Raw genomic sequence first — 17,872 nt, 5'->3', positions numbered from 1 at the left:
TTTTGCCACAGTTTTCACGAGTCTTACAAGGGATCGGGCCATTTTATCTCATTTTTCCAACCACGAGTATGAAATCCGCCGTAAACCTCCGCGATCACCTCCTCTCGCCATCTATAGTCGAGTAGAACTTTAGAAGCCATCGGCATTTGCCCGTCAAAGGTGGCTGGATGCGTACGAGCATGCATCCACCAATGGGCGCGCACTCTAGACCGATGTTATGAGCCGGGCGGCCAGTGACCCCGCCGACGGAGGACATGGCAGCCCGCGCATCGAGCGGGGCCGAGTCGCGTCAGCGGGACTATTTCTTTAGTCGCGGTGAAAATCGGCTGCTGCGCTTCAGTTGTCCGGGCGGGGCACGTCTCATGTCTTCTTAAGTTATAACCGACCTCTTTTTTATAGTTGCGACGCGCGAAAGTACGCTGCGCGAGAAAATTCGCAGAGAAGCAATCGCGCTGAACGCGGTTGCTTCTCGGTTGGATTTTAGAAAAAATACTTGCTTTCAAGTTGGGGGTGCGGCTCTTACGCGGATTTATACGGGAAGAATCTTTTTCGTGTAATTGTCTTATGCTTAGCTTTCGCCTTTCCGGCAAAACTGCAGCCTCTTTTTTTTTCCCGAGTCCTAGTAGAAGCTCTGCTTAGCATGGCTGCTATTGATTCTGATTTCGAGTGAATCCGGCTTCGCCTCACTTCGATTACCAAGTTAATTATATATATATTTATGGGCCCTGCATGTACGTTGCGATATTTCCGTCCCGAATAAATGTTGTAAATTATAATTTTTTTCATGAGTCACTAGCATTACCAAATGGAAAGAGAAGCAATGCTGAGACAGATATCATTCACGTGTATTTCACACACCGTTGATAGAAGACTCTGCCGAAGGGGTCACTGAAGTCTGCAGGTCTTTTTCAGTGTCCAAAAAGTGCGCAATGCAATTTGTAGCGAGTTGAATATACAGCAACATATTGATTCTCTAGACATAGGCTATCCATATCATTAGAAATAATTGTTAGTTGGCTACCTCTTTCTCTTTCAAAATATCATAACTCTTGGCCTGCGTACACATTGAAATGTAATATCTGCGCATGGTGTTCACACTGGAAATTAAAATAACATGTTGAAGTGAAAAAATACGGATGAGGCAGCCGCCGTTGGTGCTTCTAATGCGCTTGTTTTCCTATTGCCAGGATTTTCAGAAATAAAGCGAAATTATGAATAAAAGCCGTGCACGTCCCCGTCAACATTGATGGAGTTAGCGTGTAGCTGCGAGGACATTTCTAGGGAAAATGTAGAGGCAACTCAAAACAAACCATAAACGGTTTGGGTAACAGGACTCTGGTAATGACATTGTAGGATCGAGGGGGGGGGGGGCGGGGGGGGGCTTCAGCATCGCCGGGGGGGGGGGGCAGAGCCCCCCCTTCAGAGATCTCCGGATCGGGCTCGAGGCCCGGAGCCCTTCCTTCGTAGTCGGCGCCTATGATGCGTAGGGTAGATAACGGGCAGACTACTAGAGTTACAGAATGGGTGCAAAGAGAGGGAAGCGCAGTTGAGTACGGCAAAAAACTAGGTGGCATGATGAAATAAGCGAATTTGCAGGTGGAAATTGAAATCAGGAAGTGCAAGACAGGGGTAAACGGAGATCACTGGGGGAGATACCTTCGTCCTGTAGTGGACATAAAATTGGGCGTTTGATGATGACGAAGATACTGTCAACTTTCATCAAAGCTAACGGCCAGGAACTGTTTTGAAAACTGTTTTATATGCAGTGTGAATAGTTTGCGCTTTCTCTTCCGGGTGTATCTGGAGGAAAAGACTAAAGCTAATGTGTGGTACGATGGCAAATCAGTTCTGCGGCATTCCTCAAAGTGGAGAAAGGTTCACAAAAGGAAAAAAAATGACATCCACCCGCATGTGGTAAAGCTCAAATGGCACAGCAACCGCCCCGGAACGGCGCTGGTCCCGGGGACGAATGCCGAACCGGTACGAATTTTTCTTCAACTACGAATTGTAGTTTCAAAGAAACCTGTGGGTTTCCTTTGTAGAATCCTGATACATACGAGTGAATGTCATTTTTTTGTCCTTTTGCGTGGAATTATGTAAAAGGGGTAGCCCAAGCATGGAAGAATTGTGTGAGATCACAAGCGCCGCGTCGACGTGTGTCAGGGTTTCCAGGCTACATTTCAGCAAAGTGCCATGAATCACTCGAACAAAAAATAACGTTGTGCGCACCGTCGGCATCATGAGTTTTACAGGGTGACTTAAGTCAGAACATTTCGCTCTACATTGTAAAACATCGTGTGTAAATCCGAAATAACAAGAGTATAGCATTACTAGGGATGTACTTTTTTCTTTACTTATTAGAGCGCAGCTGTTAAGGGCTTGGTTTTAGTAGACCGACCGTGCGTGTAGTAGACCGGCCGGAGTGTACAACAATTCAGATGCGTTGCGCAACCTGCTGGCGTCGTATGAAAACGTCAAGATGGCGGCGTTGTCAAACTTCTGGATCGTAAAACAATTTCAGACGCGTCGCGCCACCACGTGGCGGCGTATAAAAAAATTGGGATGGCGGCGTTCGCGCTAACTTGTGGCCTCGTATGAAAACGTCGGGATGGCGGCGTTTTAAACTTCGGGATCGTAAAAAACTTCTGCACCACACCGCGCTACTCGCAGCAGCTTATATTTGCTTCAGCATTACCGGACGTGGCTCAGCCTCGCGGGCACTCGAGCGCATGAGCGCTAGCACGCGCGCTGCGATTGGCGTGTCTCGTCTTCAAAAAAAAAATAATAATAATCATAGTCTCTCCTCGTGGTCTGTGCCTTAGCACACATTGCTTCGGAGCCTCGCGCTCACTTCCGGCGCCGGCTGAAAGTTGCATCCCTCCAAACCGAAACGTACATCGCTCCGAAGCGTAGTGTCTCCTTGTGGCGCCAACTCAAATGTCCAGGGCTTCGCGAAGAAAAGGGAATGGGCGCGGCGGCGGCGGAAGGATACCAGCGACGATTAGCGGGCAGCGGATGCTAAGGCCAAGATTCGGCGGCAGGCGAAGTCCGATACGCTACGCCAGCCACGCCAGCCTGTGGAAGAAATTTGCCTCGTTCGGCGCGCACGCCGCGCGAGGCTAGCGCCATCTCTGTGTGTGGGAGCGCAACTTCACGGCCGCGCGAACAGCTATTTCCATGGCGCATGCGTATTCTCGCTTTCTGACAGCACGTTCCCGCGCCGTCCGAGTTGTGCGCGTTTTTTTTTTTTTTTTGACAGGACAAGACACTTTATTTGATACAACCAACTTACATAGTTGCCTAGGGGATCGACGTAAAGGCACATCATGCCTGACAGAGCGCCGATCACCCGCTTACACACACCTGAATAACCAGTCATGCATAAAAAATGAACATAAGTTCGAAAAGAAAGCACATCGTGATTTTTTACATACGCAAACACAAAAAAAGTACCTTATACTCAGCTCTCGCTCCGTGTTGTTTGAGTGCCTTCACGGCATCGCGTTAACTTCACAGTCAGAAGATCGCACTCCTAGTGCTAGTGCGTCGGCTACGTCAAAGCCGGAAGCGGACCATGTACATACATCCTTACTTGCGCTGTCATCGTCCACGGACTTTGAGAAAGCCACAGCCGCACTTTCACTACGAGCGCCGGAAGCCGCCATTTTGCCTTCTGCCCGCTGCCCCTACAGCACGCAGTGCGTTCTGGTCTAGCGGCAGCCGCGTGAAATAGAACATGTTCTATCTCCGCGGCGGCGGCGCTGAGCGCGCCCGACGCAACTGGGCACGCCGGCTACGCCGTGACGCCAGACTGTAGATGGATCACTTTTCACCGGCGTTGCTAACCGCGCCGCGCGTGGCCGCGCGCGGGCGTTACGCCGGACTATATCTTGCCCGTAATAAGCGTAAGCGTGCGGCCCGCCAGGACCGCGAGGCGGAAAGACCTACGAAGCGTCCATGTGGCCCCGATCCGGCAAAATTGTAACGTTTCACTGGAGTAACCGTCAATCACCACACACACAGCTTGGCTGGTAATCCACCTTCACAGAGTAGAACGGCACTGATTTTTTTTTTATTTCGCTCAGTGCATAATGGTGTCCTTGTATAATATATATACTAGAGAGATCAATATGTTGCACGAATGAAAAAGGGTCTTTCCCTCTAAACCTGCAAAACAGTATTTTTTTGGATAACATAAGTTTACCTTTATCTTCAAAAAAAATCTTTTGTTGTAAAATTTTTACTTGTCATTTCTCCCTCATTTCTATCAAAGGTGTTTATCGTCACTTTGGAAAAAAAAATCTCGCGTAGTTTCCTGCCATGTGCGAGTACTTTTGCTTGCTTTCAAACAGCACCTTTCAGTCAGTGTGAAAGTGTCCAATGCTGCGATGGCTTCGATGAAAGTGTTCAATGCTTCTATGGAGTCATTGTCAGAACGTATAACGAGCGACAAGACACTCGGACACATGATATCCCCCTCTCTGCGACACATGCAAAGGCCAGCTCTACGAATTGCTCTGCGTATATAACCGTGCACGGAATGCCATGACTACCACGGTAAACGGTTGGATCTTTTATTTTTTTGAAAATAAGACTTACTGGTCATCCACAGGGAATTTGTCTGCCTACACTTAGGTGTGTGATTAAGCTCACCACGAAATGTAATAGTAGATAGTAGGAAAACGAAGAAATCTCGTTTGGTTAAGTATATTTTTCATTTTATATTGGAGTAATCAATCCGTTTCAACCCAGAAGTTTGTTTTTACTGAAAAAAAAATGAAATGATGAAAATATTTTTCGTCCAATAGATTTTCTGTAGTAAAATGTTTACATTTTCTTCTTGTTTTTTAGTAGATCTCCAGAGTATGTCTTGCTGTAGCTGGGCCATGTCATCTATGTTATTTTCAGTGTCCACGAATCCAACGCTCCCGGCCCGCAAGCCGCGCCCTCGTGGAACAACGAACCAACTGGCGAAAAGCAAGGGGATGCCCAACCAGCCGCAGGGAGCAACATCGCCGTTTACCTGATCGCATGCTGCGCCTGCTGTTGCTGCGCCTTTATCGTGGTTCCTAGCATCCTCGTATATTTTGCTGCAAATGAACTGGTAGGTCGCGTCTTGGAATTGATGGCACCAGAGGAGTACGAGTTCGCCGCGTGGGCGACGGTGTCTGACCTCCACGAGTGCTCGTCGGTCGTAAGGTGCGTTCTGAGAGTTAGACGGTCTGTGAAGAGAATGCAGCTTAGAAACGTTACGCACGTTTTCATACTAGTAAGAAGAAACCTTCGTTCGGGAGCTCCTGTGTAATATACGGGAACCGACAAATCAATTCTTTCTCGGATACCGGTGGGCCGATTTTCACGAACTTTGTTGGATTTAAAAGGAAAACATAAAACAGTTAGTTGTTCGTCAAATTAGGACAACAACAGTATAAAAGCATTCTCGCGCGCGCATGCGAAATTTCACAAAAGGAAAGTAATCAAGTATTAGGTTTATAACTCTGAAACTCCGCAATGAAAATGATGCCACGATTATCCGATCTACGCATAATACTTTTTAAGGAAATAACTTATATTTTCACGCACCGCATTGAAAATTATCACAGTACTATAGCAGCGACTGCCGCTAAACCTCCGTGAACATTTTAACAGATTCACTTAAGCTGTAAATACTTACAAAAATGTATTTGGTTGAGATGCTTTAGCCGATGCTGTTTACTGTAATGTGATACCTGTTTCTTGTGGAGAATGTCGTTATTGGAAACTTCGTGCTTCTTTAAAACGCGGTGATAATGACCGGCCCTGATGTTGTGTCTTTGCTCCCTTTCTGTCTCTCTAATTGTCGTCGCGTTACCTGCCTGCCCATTTCTCGCCAGCTTAGGCTAACAAACTGGATTTGCTCATCTGCTCATACCCCCTACCTTTCCCTTTTCCACTACCTCTCTCTCTCTCTACCTTCTGGAAACAAACCAAACTTGTGCAATGTAGTATATATATATATATATATATATATATATATATGTGTGCGTGTGTGTGTTAAAAGACAAGTGGGCTTTCACCCATTTCAATGATTGCACTTCTCTCACATGAAAGAAGGCTCCATAAAATATTCCCCAATGGCTGAATTATAGAAACGCTTCTCCACTAGACGTGAATTGGAAGAGGAAAAGTGCAGTTCATTCCGCGAAAAAGCTCCGTTTTAAATCTCGTACTATTTCCGGCAAACCCGGCAAAGAAGACACCTTCGCGATGACAGCATTGCAATCAAGGACAGTGCAGCGTACTTTGCTGCGTCAAGCAAGATCGCGGCTAAATGGTTTGCCGGGAACCTCGGCGGAAAGTTGTCCAGCACACAAGAACTAATACGCAAGCTATCTCTCGCACCTAAAGTCTAGGTCAGGTTTTATTTTTATTTTTTTATGTTAGAAATCGCACATTTGAAATTGACGGTGAAGCCTTTAATGGCTCATTGTCAAGGTCATCTGCCGTTAGCAGAAACTGTCACAGCTTTCCTGCCTCCTCATTGGTCTCCTCTGTGTCGTGACGTCACTGTAGTTAGGCGCAGCTGTGCGCCTCCTGATTGGCTCGCGTGCGTGACGTCACTGTCGTCAAATGCGGGTGTCGGGGTGGTTCGGCGCCGCGTGGGTCTGTCGGTTTCTTCGTCGTTGCTACAGTTGCTATAGCAACGGCGCCTACTTTCCTATCCACCCGTTCTCTCGGCTGCTGCACTGCAACTAGTGTCTCCCTACACGCGACGTGCGGCAGCCGCTGAACGCAAGCGGCGCTCAAGAGAGGCTGAGCGTATACGTCGCATGCATCAGCGCGGCGAGGCGCGTCCGACACCACAAAGTCCAGGGACGCGATGGGCCAACGCAAGAGAGGCAATGCGTTTGAAGCGACTCGCTGCATTTCCGGGTCCAAGGCGGATGAAGCTCGGAAGCGCCGTGACCGCAATCTTGCCGCGGCAAGCTGACCAAGTACAAGTCAATCGAGTGAAGTGGATGATAAGGATGGCCAACTACACCCCGACACCGCCATGCAAGCCGCGTCTCCTCCTGATCCACAAACGGCGCTGCAACAGTTCCAGGCGGCCCAAACTACTTTAACAGACACTTTAACATGCAATGGTCTCAGGCTTCCGCCGTTTCACACTTTAGTCTCGAAAAAGTGTCTTCCGATTTTTCGCTTATCTGTCACAGCCATTATCTTTGGTCAACGAGACGTGGTGTCAAGCCACAAGGACGCTGTCCCCGTGGATTAAAAAAATTGCAATTAAATCTGCCTTCCATACCGTCGAAGTATAGAGGCCTCTGTGCTGCACAGAATTCGAACAAGAGGGCTAGTGCAGCACACGCTACCCACATACGGTACCCAAGTGCTGGGTAATGGGCTGTTAGTGCACTATTGTTCATTTCTCGCAATCCTTCCAATCATGCACTAAGCAGCAAGTAAAACATTGAAAAAACGTATGCACAGCAACTGCCGTTTTAACGCCGCCATGACTTGGACAATTGTGCATCAAGGTAAAGCCAGATTCGACCATTCAATAGAAAAATGCGTAAGCTTCAAATGACCCATTGAGCGAAATGCAGCTCCACTAATGTGAACCCTGGGCAGGTTCGAAGTATGCCGTGATGCACCGCTAATGGGCTCATACTGCCTTAAGCAATGGCTCGTAACCCCGTAAAGGCGGCCTCCCCATTACGACGACAGAAGAGAAGTGAAATTCTACGCTGGAATGATGAGCGGCAACGCAGCCAGCTGTGGAATACGACCATGACGACGAACGTGGGAGCAGTGGCATTGCACCAGCGGCCGAGCTCGAGCACGAGCCGCTTGCTTACCGCGACTACGACAGGCAACATCGACCGCCCGGGCGCCTAAGATGCTTCGCACCTAAAAGGACTAATTGCGGTCGTACACTACCTGGTCGCGATGTGTCTGCAAACTATTAAACTGTAGTACACTGCGAAAATAGGTTAAAATTTGAACCTTTTAATGTATAAGGAGGCATCGACGTTACGAGTGAATGACGCAATGTGCATTTTCACCAGGAGCAGTGACGGCGGCAATGAGATAGGAAAAAAACTCACTGCATGCATCAGTTCATCAGCGAATGCTGCGGCAGCGAGAATGGAGCAATATTGTCGTGGAGGAACACTTCCAGCTGTTTACCAAGCAGGCAACTATGATTCTGACCTCGCTGAATAAACCTTGCAACATTATGCATCACTAAATACATTGTACGAACCATCAAAAATATGAATGTGGCATGCTTAATATTTTATTGGTGTTTTGGTGATCACGGCGAACTGCTGTGGGGTGCAATGTTTTTGTGCAAGCAAACATTTTTAGTGGGTCAACGAAACATTATTTTTCTAGATGATTATCTTTGGTACTTCTTAATGTGTTATCAAACCGCACAAACATCCGCTAGACTGCTTACCTTCTTGTTATCGCTCCTGCTGAAAGCACACAGCGTTTCTTTCTATGCCTGACGCGCGGCGAACACTGACGGCGTTGCACAACGGACACCAAGGGATTCTGGTTATGAGCTCTTCTAGAATCAGACACGTTAATGCTTTACAAATCTATTTCAGAGCGCAGCTCTTAAGCGCCGGTTCCTGCGGTGAGCATTGACGTTGTCATCGGGGTTGTCGGCGTTATCGTCGAGCGAACGAACACATCAATCAAAGACCCCGTGCCAGCAACCAAAGACCCCGTATCACGACATAACACGGGATTATAAAGCCAACGAACAGCCTAGCGCATGCGCAGAACAAACACTCCGAAGTCCACCAATCAAAATTGCGGCGCCGTCTTGCACATGCGCACGCTCGATGCAACGCTGGCACGCGTTCGATGCAAAGCCACAGCGCGTCTCATGCAACACCACAGGCGTCCGATGCAACACTCCTCTCACAAAACGAGGAAGTGTTCGAGAGCGCCTTCGAATGGCGCACCCGGGACATCGTCCAGTTGACAATTAACAAGGCTGGCTGCGTGACAAGCTGCTGATGGACGAACGCGACTCAAGCCATCAGAGTCTTCCTTTAGAAACTATGCGAGAAGCCGCGACAACTGTTTACCGCACACCCTCAACTGGCACGCACTCCAGCGGCATCACGTGCCTGATGAGCTCTTCAGATGGGTCTATGTCTTATACCGGAACCGAGTATGCACGTTCGAAGCACCACCGGAGAGTCAAATCCGCAGCGCATATCGGTCACGGTGCTTCAAGTTTCCACCTTCTTGTAACTGCTTGACAATAATCAGAAGCTGCTGCGCCGACATGCACGAGTGCTTTGCGTTGACTCAGGCTAAACGTAAACGATGCCGAGTACCACATGACGGGCATAAACGGACACAGCACAAATAATAATATCGGTGTTGACCTGCCTGCTGCCGAGCACTTCAAGTACTTCGGATCGTCCATCTGGCTGCCTGAAGCAGGAAGCAACGCACGTGTCAACACCGGCATATTGAAATTCTGTCCGCGGCTGACAAACTGTGCGAAACCGCTTTAAGGACCGCGTGAAATAACCCGTGTACTTAGATTTAGGCGCACGTTAAAGAACCCCTGGTGGTCTAAATTTCCGGAGTCCCCCACTACGGCATGCCTCATAATCAGATCGTGGTTTTGGCACGTAAAACCCTATAATTTAATTTTTTAACCACGTGAAGTCAAATGTAAACCTGCGAGTGGTAGCCTGCCGCCAAGGAGATCAAGTTCCGCTTAGCCGTTATGCATGCGAAAGTGCCCCGCTCGCTGAATCAGCCGCGCCACTGGTTCCGACCATATACGAAATTGTGATGTCAGACCGCACAACCACGTTCCCAGATCAACGCTTAAATGTGCGAAGCCAGTCTGATGGTACAGTCACGTAGTCATTAAGGTGCCGGTTCGCTCAACTCACATGCGTCGGCTGCGGCCTCAAAGCACCCAGAAAGCGTCTGAAGGGCCGGCCGAAGCCACACTGGGCAGACACGCTGGACACCACTACAAGACTTTACTGAGGCCAGGACCGCGACCGAGAGAATGGTGACTGAGTTTCAGTGGAGCTGACGAGACAGTACCAATTCGATAAGAAAAAAAATAATTAATAATGTGCTTTACTAAGCTTCACTGCAATGCATATGCTCATTGTTGGGAGGTTCTTTGGAATGTAAAACATAAATAATACAGTCCTCGTGAGAGTACCTAAAATTATAAGCTGGCAGGGCAGGATGTGTCAAAGCATAGTAAAAAATGACACGTTGACACTTTGTCCATCCGCGACTTCGCACTTCACTTCGCCCTAATAAAATTTCCTTGTTTCACTGCATTATTCACCTGTTCTGCGGTAGACCTGTTATGAAATTCTTATAAGACCCCCGCTTACCTGTCGCGATTGAGACTCCGTGTCCCCAATAACGCAGTCAGGACGCAGTGGCTTCGGGTGATAGAGGAGCCCCTTTTATACAGCCAACGCTTCTTATATAGGCTCCAAGCATCACGTGGTCAACCGTGCAGTCACGACGCTGCTGGCGCCGCCTCTCTCATGTGGCGTCGCGCGAACATAACAGCACACATAAATGATTCTAGCACATCCCCCTTGTCAAGCATTTATACAATTCTGCACGGGGGCTGGCAGGTTGGAAACACAGCAAGAAAGGACAACAAAAACTAAATCACTTTACACATCACTCGTCTACACCCAGCCTTCTCGATTTTCGCTCTACTCTCCCGGACCTAGTAGACGTCACAATATTAGTCTCGGAATTGTTAGCGTCTGCTTCCTTTGAAAAAGGGGCACCCAGGATTCGATCTTTTTGTCGAATGTATTCCGTTCAATGTAAGACTGCTGGATTTGTCTGACTATCTGGAAAATCCTAACTCCCACTGTTTATGCCATCTCTCGGGAGTCGGTTGAGCATCCGTCTATTTCGTCGAACTTTGACCCCGTTCTCCGTCTGAGCACGGTATGAACGTATTTGTGGCACTGCTCCGAGCACGGTACCTTTTGTACGGAGGTCAGTCACCCACGCAGCACCATCTGTTTCCAGCATGGGGAGTTGTTTAGATCGGTGACGTTGGTCAAAGTAGCGGCTCTGCCTCTTCCAGACCTTCCGGTCATTATCCACCACCTTTTCCTGGAAATACTGTCCCGGAGTGCGGGGCTGAGGCGGCACTGGGACTCTAGTCCTCAGCCTTCTATTCATTAGGATCTCCGCTGGACTGACTCTTAAAACACGAGGCGTTGATCTATAAGCTAGCAATGCAAGTAAGGGTTATTCGATTTCACAACGAGAGGCTTAACCATCTGTGCCATAAGCTCGACTTCTCCAGTTGCCTGAGGATGCCTCGGGCTCGAGATTACATGACGGAAGCCATATGATTTGACAAATTGGTCGAACTCTGCCCTCACAAACTGTGGACCATTGTCGGTCATTGTACATTCAGGAATAACAGATATAGCGAAAATGCTTTTTAGTCTGTTTATCACAGTAGCAGACTTTGTAGACGGAAGAATGTCTACTTCTGGGTAGCGTGAAAGATAATTAACTTCGACAATATATGGTTGTCCGTTAATTGCACATAGATCCGAACCCACTCATTCCCGCGGATCATGCAGATGGTCTTGGCGATGCGATCATTAGTTCAATCCTCTCGAGGGCATGCATCACACAAAAACGCACTGTTTCACGAAATACGCTATTTCAGTGCTATGTCCTGGCCATCAGATCAAACCTTTAGCTATACTACGACACCATCTGATGCCTTGATGACTGTCATGCAGCTGAGTTAGTGCTTCTTTTCGAAGAGACTGACGAATGATTCACCTCATTCCATTAGCAACAACCCATTCACCAACGTAATACATGCTCGATTCTGCCAGTAAGGAGCAAGATAGCCAGGAACACTTTGTTTCTTCGGCCAACCTGCAATAAAAGTTTTCGCAGGCTTCTACACACTGCGTCGCTCACATTTTATTCAATTTATTCAAAATAAATGAAGGGCCTTTAGTAAGGGGGGGAAAGGTAATTACAAGTCAAAAAATAAAAAAAAACAAAGATACAGACGAAAAAAAGGCAACAATACAAATATTACAAAAAGCAAAGTACAGCATCTTTATACAATATTAATAGGCAATGAATTCAAGTTATCACGGAATGTTTTGCGATTAGAGATGGATTCAATGTGATCCGGAAGACTATTCCAATGTGCAATAGCTCGAGGTAATGGTGATGAGTTAAATGCCTTAATTAGACCAAGAATGCATGCAAAACTAAGTCCATTGTGAATGCGTGGAGATGTGCGCATAGGTGCATGAAGTGGCAAACAATGAAATTTATTACGATAAGTGTACCTGTGAAAAAGACATAAAAGAGCGATGACACGGCGATCTTCCAATGACTGAAATGCAAGGTCTTGCTTTATTCGGGTAACACTTGAATGATAATCGTAGTTGCCAGATATGAATCTGGCTGCCCTATTTTGAACACCTTCCAACATACGGATTAGATAATCTTGATATGGTGACCATGTGGATGAAGCGTATTCTAATTCTGGGCGAACATAAGTAAGGTATGCTAATTTACGTACATCATAAGGTGCGTTGCGCAAGTTTCTGCGCAGATAGCCGAGAGATTGAGAAGCTTTCGATGAGACAGCTGCTATATGCGTTGTCCAGGAGAAATCCGACGAAAGGTGAACGCCGAGATATTTGTACTAGAGATGGGCAAAACGGCTCACTTCAGTGAGCTGCTCGGAACGGCTCAGCTCACTGAAATGAACCGGTTCATTTGAACGGCTCACCGGTTCACTTAAACGTGTAACCTGTGTTATGCATATTATATAGTTATGTTGCTTTGAAAAAAAAACAATATATGCATAATTTAATAACCGTGTTATTGGTATATTTAGCTATGTTTAGAGAATAATTTTACATATATTAAAAGCGTGAATTTTTTGTTGTAATGAAGCTTTCTTTTCTGATATTGGGGATAAAATGCTTATGATACTGTGACAGGGAGAATGCGACGTACTTTTTTCAGAAAAAAAATGTGTAACTTCATCGTCATTACAGAAGCTTGTCCGTTTTTGAGGGTACTTTAAAATCAACTTTTGCCAAACTAAGAACACAAAATGATTGTACATTATGTTTCAACTTTATTCATTTATTAACATACGTATGTTCACTATAATATGAGTAAGCTGTAACGCCATGCAAAATGAATGTAGAAATCATTTATTGAAGTACAATACAAAAATCATGCAAAAGATCCACAAAACTGCCGTACGTGCATTTCGTTTTTTTTTTCTTTTGAGTGCACGCGCGATACTGGCGATCGTGCCATCATACAACAGGGCAAAAAAAAAAAAGAAATGAAGTTCTATTACAACACAACAGATCATTGGCCTCATTTTATTGACAAGCTAATGATGCACGCTCAGAAAATGCACTGAAGTGAATGTCATGGGCGACATTTTAATGACTACACTAATTAGCACAAATGAAGACCAGGATGTAAACTTTTCGTTCAACTCTTGTCGTTAAAGGGCCCCTAAACCACCCAGAGGTCGAAATTTAGTTCTGGTGTTGCAGTTGTGCGCGAGTGTACAACGAACACGTAGCCACGGGAATTTTTCGAAATGGTGCCGTAATAGCGGAGTTACATGCGTTTGATGACCGAAAAACAGCCGTCGCTCGTTTCGCTCTTTCCTTCGCTTCTCTCCTCATCGGCTGGTCTCCCCTCCTCGCCGAGTGCTTCTCGAAAGGTCACGTGACATACGTCATCGCCAACGCGCTTCTCAAAACACTGCATACTTCCGGTCACGTAAAGTCCCTATATAAGAAAAGTACCGCCATCTACTCTTTCCTCCGCCGCCTCCTCTCCTAAAGCGCTTGCTTTTTTCTTTACTTTTTGCTTGCGAAAGCCAAGTCGACGGTGGCGCACCTAGAAAGTCCACGTTGAAGCTTTCAGGCCGGGCGCGCGCCGCCGCCGCCGCCGGCGACTGCGGCTGCGCAGAGGACTTTCAACATGGCTCTGAGGCGGAAAAAAAGAAAATATAAAGAAGTGAAAAGCGGGCGCTATCATCGTCCAATCGGAGATACAGGAGAGAGAGAAGCGGCGTTTATCAAAGGATGGCGGTACTTTTCTTATATAGGGACTTTACGGTCACGTCCACGCTAGCGGCACATATACCGACGGGGAGCCGTCCGCCAGTGCCGTAGAACGTCTGCCGCGCGAGAGGTGTCCAAAGTAGACGGCAGTTCGGCCGGCGCCCCACCCGCTGCACCATCAATGGCCCAATCGACGACCGCGAACCTGCGCGCCTCCGCCACCGGCAACGAAAACATCAGCTGCAGCCGGGAGACGACGGGCTCGGCTGTGCTCGCATCGCAGCCGACGGCGCCGCTAATATCAGCGTATTTTTCTTCTATGTGTACAAGTATTGCGAAGAACGATAACAACGATAAGAAAATATTGCGGCTTGTGAGCGTCGGTATTCCATTTCAAAGCGCCGTCCGCTTTTGCTTTGAAGGGAACCATAAAAGGCCTAGCGACGATATCGGCGCCGTCGAGCGATCAGCGGCGGTGAATCTGCCGCACAAAAGAGTCCTGGTCTCATCCTCTCTACGTACGGCAAGGAAATCTCGCCGTTTGCGAGCAAGAACCGCTGTCGAATGCCGGCCCGCGAATATTAGCAAACGGCGTGCGATGAGATACCGTGCCGGTAACGTGGAGCGCTCAGGAGCTGAGCCGGATCTTTTGAAGAGCGAGGGAGCCGTGGCGAAAAGAGCGGCTGGCTCCTGAGCGCTCAGGAGTGAGCCGGATCTTTTGAAGTAGCGAGGGAGCCGTGGCGAAAAGAGCGGCTGGCTCCTGAGCGCTCAGGAGTGAGCCGGATCTTTTGAAGATGCGAGGGAGCCGTGGCGAAAAGAGCGGCTGGCTCCTGAGCGCTCAGGAGTGAGCCGGAACTTTTGAAGTGCGAGGGAGCCGTGGCGAAAAGAGCGGCTGGCTCCTGAGCGCTCAGGAGTGAGCCGGAACTTTTGAAGTGCGAGGGAGCCGTGGCGAAAAGAGCGGCTGGCTCCTGAGCGCTCAGGAGTGAGCCGGAACTTTTGAAGTGCGAGGGAGCCGTGGCGAAAAGAGCGGCTGGCTCCTGAGCGCTCAGGAGTGAGCCGGAATCTTTGAAGTAGCGAGGGAGCCGTGGCGAAAAGAGCGGCTGGCTCCTGAGCGCTCAGGAGTGAGCCGGAATCTTTTGAAGATGCGAGGGAGCCGTGGCGAAAAGAGCGGCTGGCTCCTGAGCGCTCAGGAGTGAGCCGGAATCTTTTGAAGTAGCGAGGGAGTCGTGGCGAAAAGAGCGGCTGGCTCCTGAGCGCTCAGGAGTGAGCCGGAACTTTTGAAGATGCGAGGGAGCCGTGGCGAAAAGAGCGGCTGGCTCCTGAGCGCTCAGGAGTGAGCCGGAACTTTTGAAGTGCGAGGGAGCCGTGGCGAAAAGAGCGGCTGGCTCCTGAGCGCTCAGGAGTGAGCCGGAACTTTTGAAGTGCGAGGGAGCCGTGGCGAAAAGAGCGGCTGGCTCCTGAGCGCTCAGGAGTGAGCCGGAACTTTGAAGTGCGAGGGAGCCGTGGCGAAAAGAGCGGCTGGCTCCTGAGCGCTCAGGAGTGAGCCGGAACTTTTGAAGTGCGAGGAGCCGTGGCGAAAAAGAGCGGCTGGCTCCTGAGCGCTCAGGAGTGAGCCGGAACTTTTGAAGTGCGAGGGAGCCGTGGCGAAAAAGAGCGGCTGGCTCCTGAGCGCTCAGGAGTGAGCCGGAACTTTTGAAGTGCGAGGGAGCCGTGGCGAAAAGAGCGGCTGGCTCCTGAGCGCTCAGGAGCGAGCCGGAACTTTTGAAGTGCGAGGGAGCCGTGGCAAAAAGAGCGGCTGGCTCCTGAGCGCTCAGGAGTGAGCCGGAACTTTTGAAGTGCGAGGGAGCCGTGGCGAAAAGAGCGGCTGGCTCCTGAGCGCTCAGGAGCGAGCCGGTTCTTTTGAGCCGCTCTTTTGAAGAGCGAGGGAGCGGTGGTTTAGTAAGTGAGCGGCGGTTCTTTCGTTCTTCAGGCGAAGGCGAGGGGGTGAAGTCGACTCTTGCGAGGAAGGGCGGGAGGGCAGTTGCTTTCTCGTACCGTTAATAGATGTCGACTCTTGCGAGGAAGGGCGGGAGGGCAGTTGCTTTCTCGTACCGTTAATAGATGTCGACTCTTGCGAGGAAGGGCGGGAGGGCAGTTGCTTTCTCGTACCGCTAATAGATGTCGACTCTTGCGAGGAAGGGCAGAAGGGCAGTTGCTTTCTCGTACCGCTAATAGATGGCGCGGAAGTCGCACCCAGCAGAAGACCCGGCTCTGACGGAACGCATCGGCACGGCTCTCTGAACGCGAGAGAACCGGCTCCCTTTCTCCAAAAGAACCGCCGCTCATTTTTACTGAACGACCGCTCACTCGCTCTTAGACCGCTCACAAGATCCGGCTCGCTCCTGAGCGACCCATCTCTAATTTGTACGATGTGGTAGCCGAAATTATGGTATCATCAATTGAATAGTGAAATACCGAGTTAGAGCGCTTTCTACTAAACGAAATTAACTTGCATTTTGAGGCGTTAAGGGACATCCGCCAAGTTACGCACCATCTATTGGTTAGGTCAAGGTCATTTTGCAGTTTAGAATGATCGTCGAAACATTTAATATTGCGGTAGATGACGCAGTCGTCAGCGAACAACCTAACGGAGGATGAAAGGCTAGCGGGCAAGTCGTTGATGTATATTAAAAAAAGTAATGGACCTAGCACACTGCCTTGGGGGACACCGGACGTGACGTCGCAAAGCTTAGACGAAATGTTAATAACCACTGTACATTGCTGACGTGAAGACAAGAAGTTACGAAGCCAAGACAGTGTTAAAGAATCTATACAAAGGGCAGACAACTTGGAGATTAAACGGCAATGAGGTACAGTATCGAACGCCTTGGCGAAATTGAGGAAGAGGCAATCGGTTTGATCATTAGTGTTCATGTTGAAGTGAAGGTCAGTTGTGAATTCGAATAACAGAGTGTCACATGAATAGCCTTTTCTGAAGCCATGTTGACTAGGGAAAATAAAGTTATTTGATTCAAGGTGATCGGAGATATGAGAAGCTATAATGTATTCAAGAAATTTGCAGCATATGCAAGTTAGTGAAATTGGACGATAATTACGGGGTGAGTGTCTGTCACCAGATTTAAATAGAGGAACTACCTTACCAATTTTCCAATCCACAGGCAGCTCGCCTGATGATAAAGACTGGTTAAATAGAGACTGGTTGCGCCTGTGCTCGTCTGGTCTTATCTTGTGTTGTGTGGTGTTGCGCTTTTAACAATGGTTCCTATGGTTAAATAGAGTACACAGAAAACGACTGGAAATACCAGTAGTATTCTTGAGTATTTTAGAGTTGATGTTGTCAATGCCAGATGATGTGGGAACTTTATGACTTGTGATGAGGTTCGTGATACCTTCAGCAGTCAAGCTGATTGGAGCCATGAAAGGGAAGGGTTTATCTGGAACAAATGGCACATTGGAACAGTCATCCTGTGTGAAAACAGACGCGAAATATGCATTGAAGGCTACCGCAGAATCTTCGTCAGAAAGCGGAGTTTCTTTAGCATCGTGTATTGTAATGTGATCAGAAGACATACAGGGAGAAATTATTTGCCAGATTTTTTTTGATTATTTCTCATAAGTGAGGGCAAGTCCTGCGAATAATATTTCTTTTTGGCTGCTCCTAATGCGTTACAGTGAGCTTGTAAGCTGCGCTTGTACTTATCCCAGTAGGACGCGGAATTATTACGTTTCGCAGTATTGTATAAACGTTTCTTTTTATTTCGCAGGGT

Source organism: Dermacentor silvarum, chromosome 7, assembly GCF_013339745.2.
Source record: "Dermacentor silvarum isolate Dsil-2018 chromosome 7, BIME_Dsil_1.4, whole genome shotgun sequence".
NCBI classification, from domain to species: Eukaryota; Metazoa; Arthropoda; class Arachnida; order Ixodida; family Ixodidae; genus Dermacentor; species Dermacentor silvarum.
Note: the sequence above shows the minus strand (reverse complement) of the source record.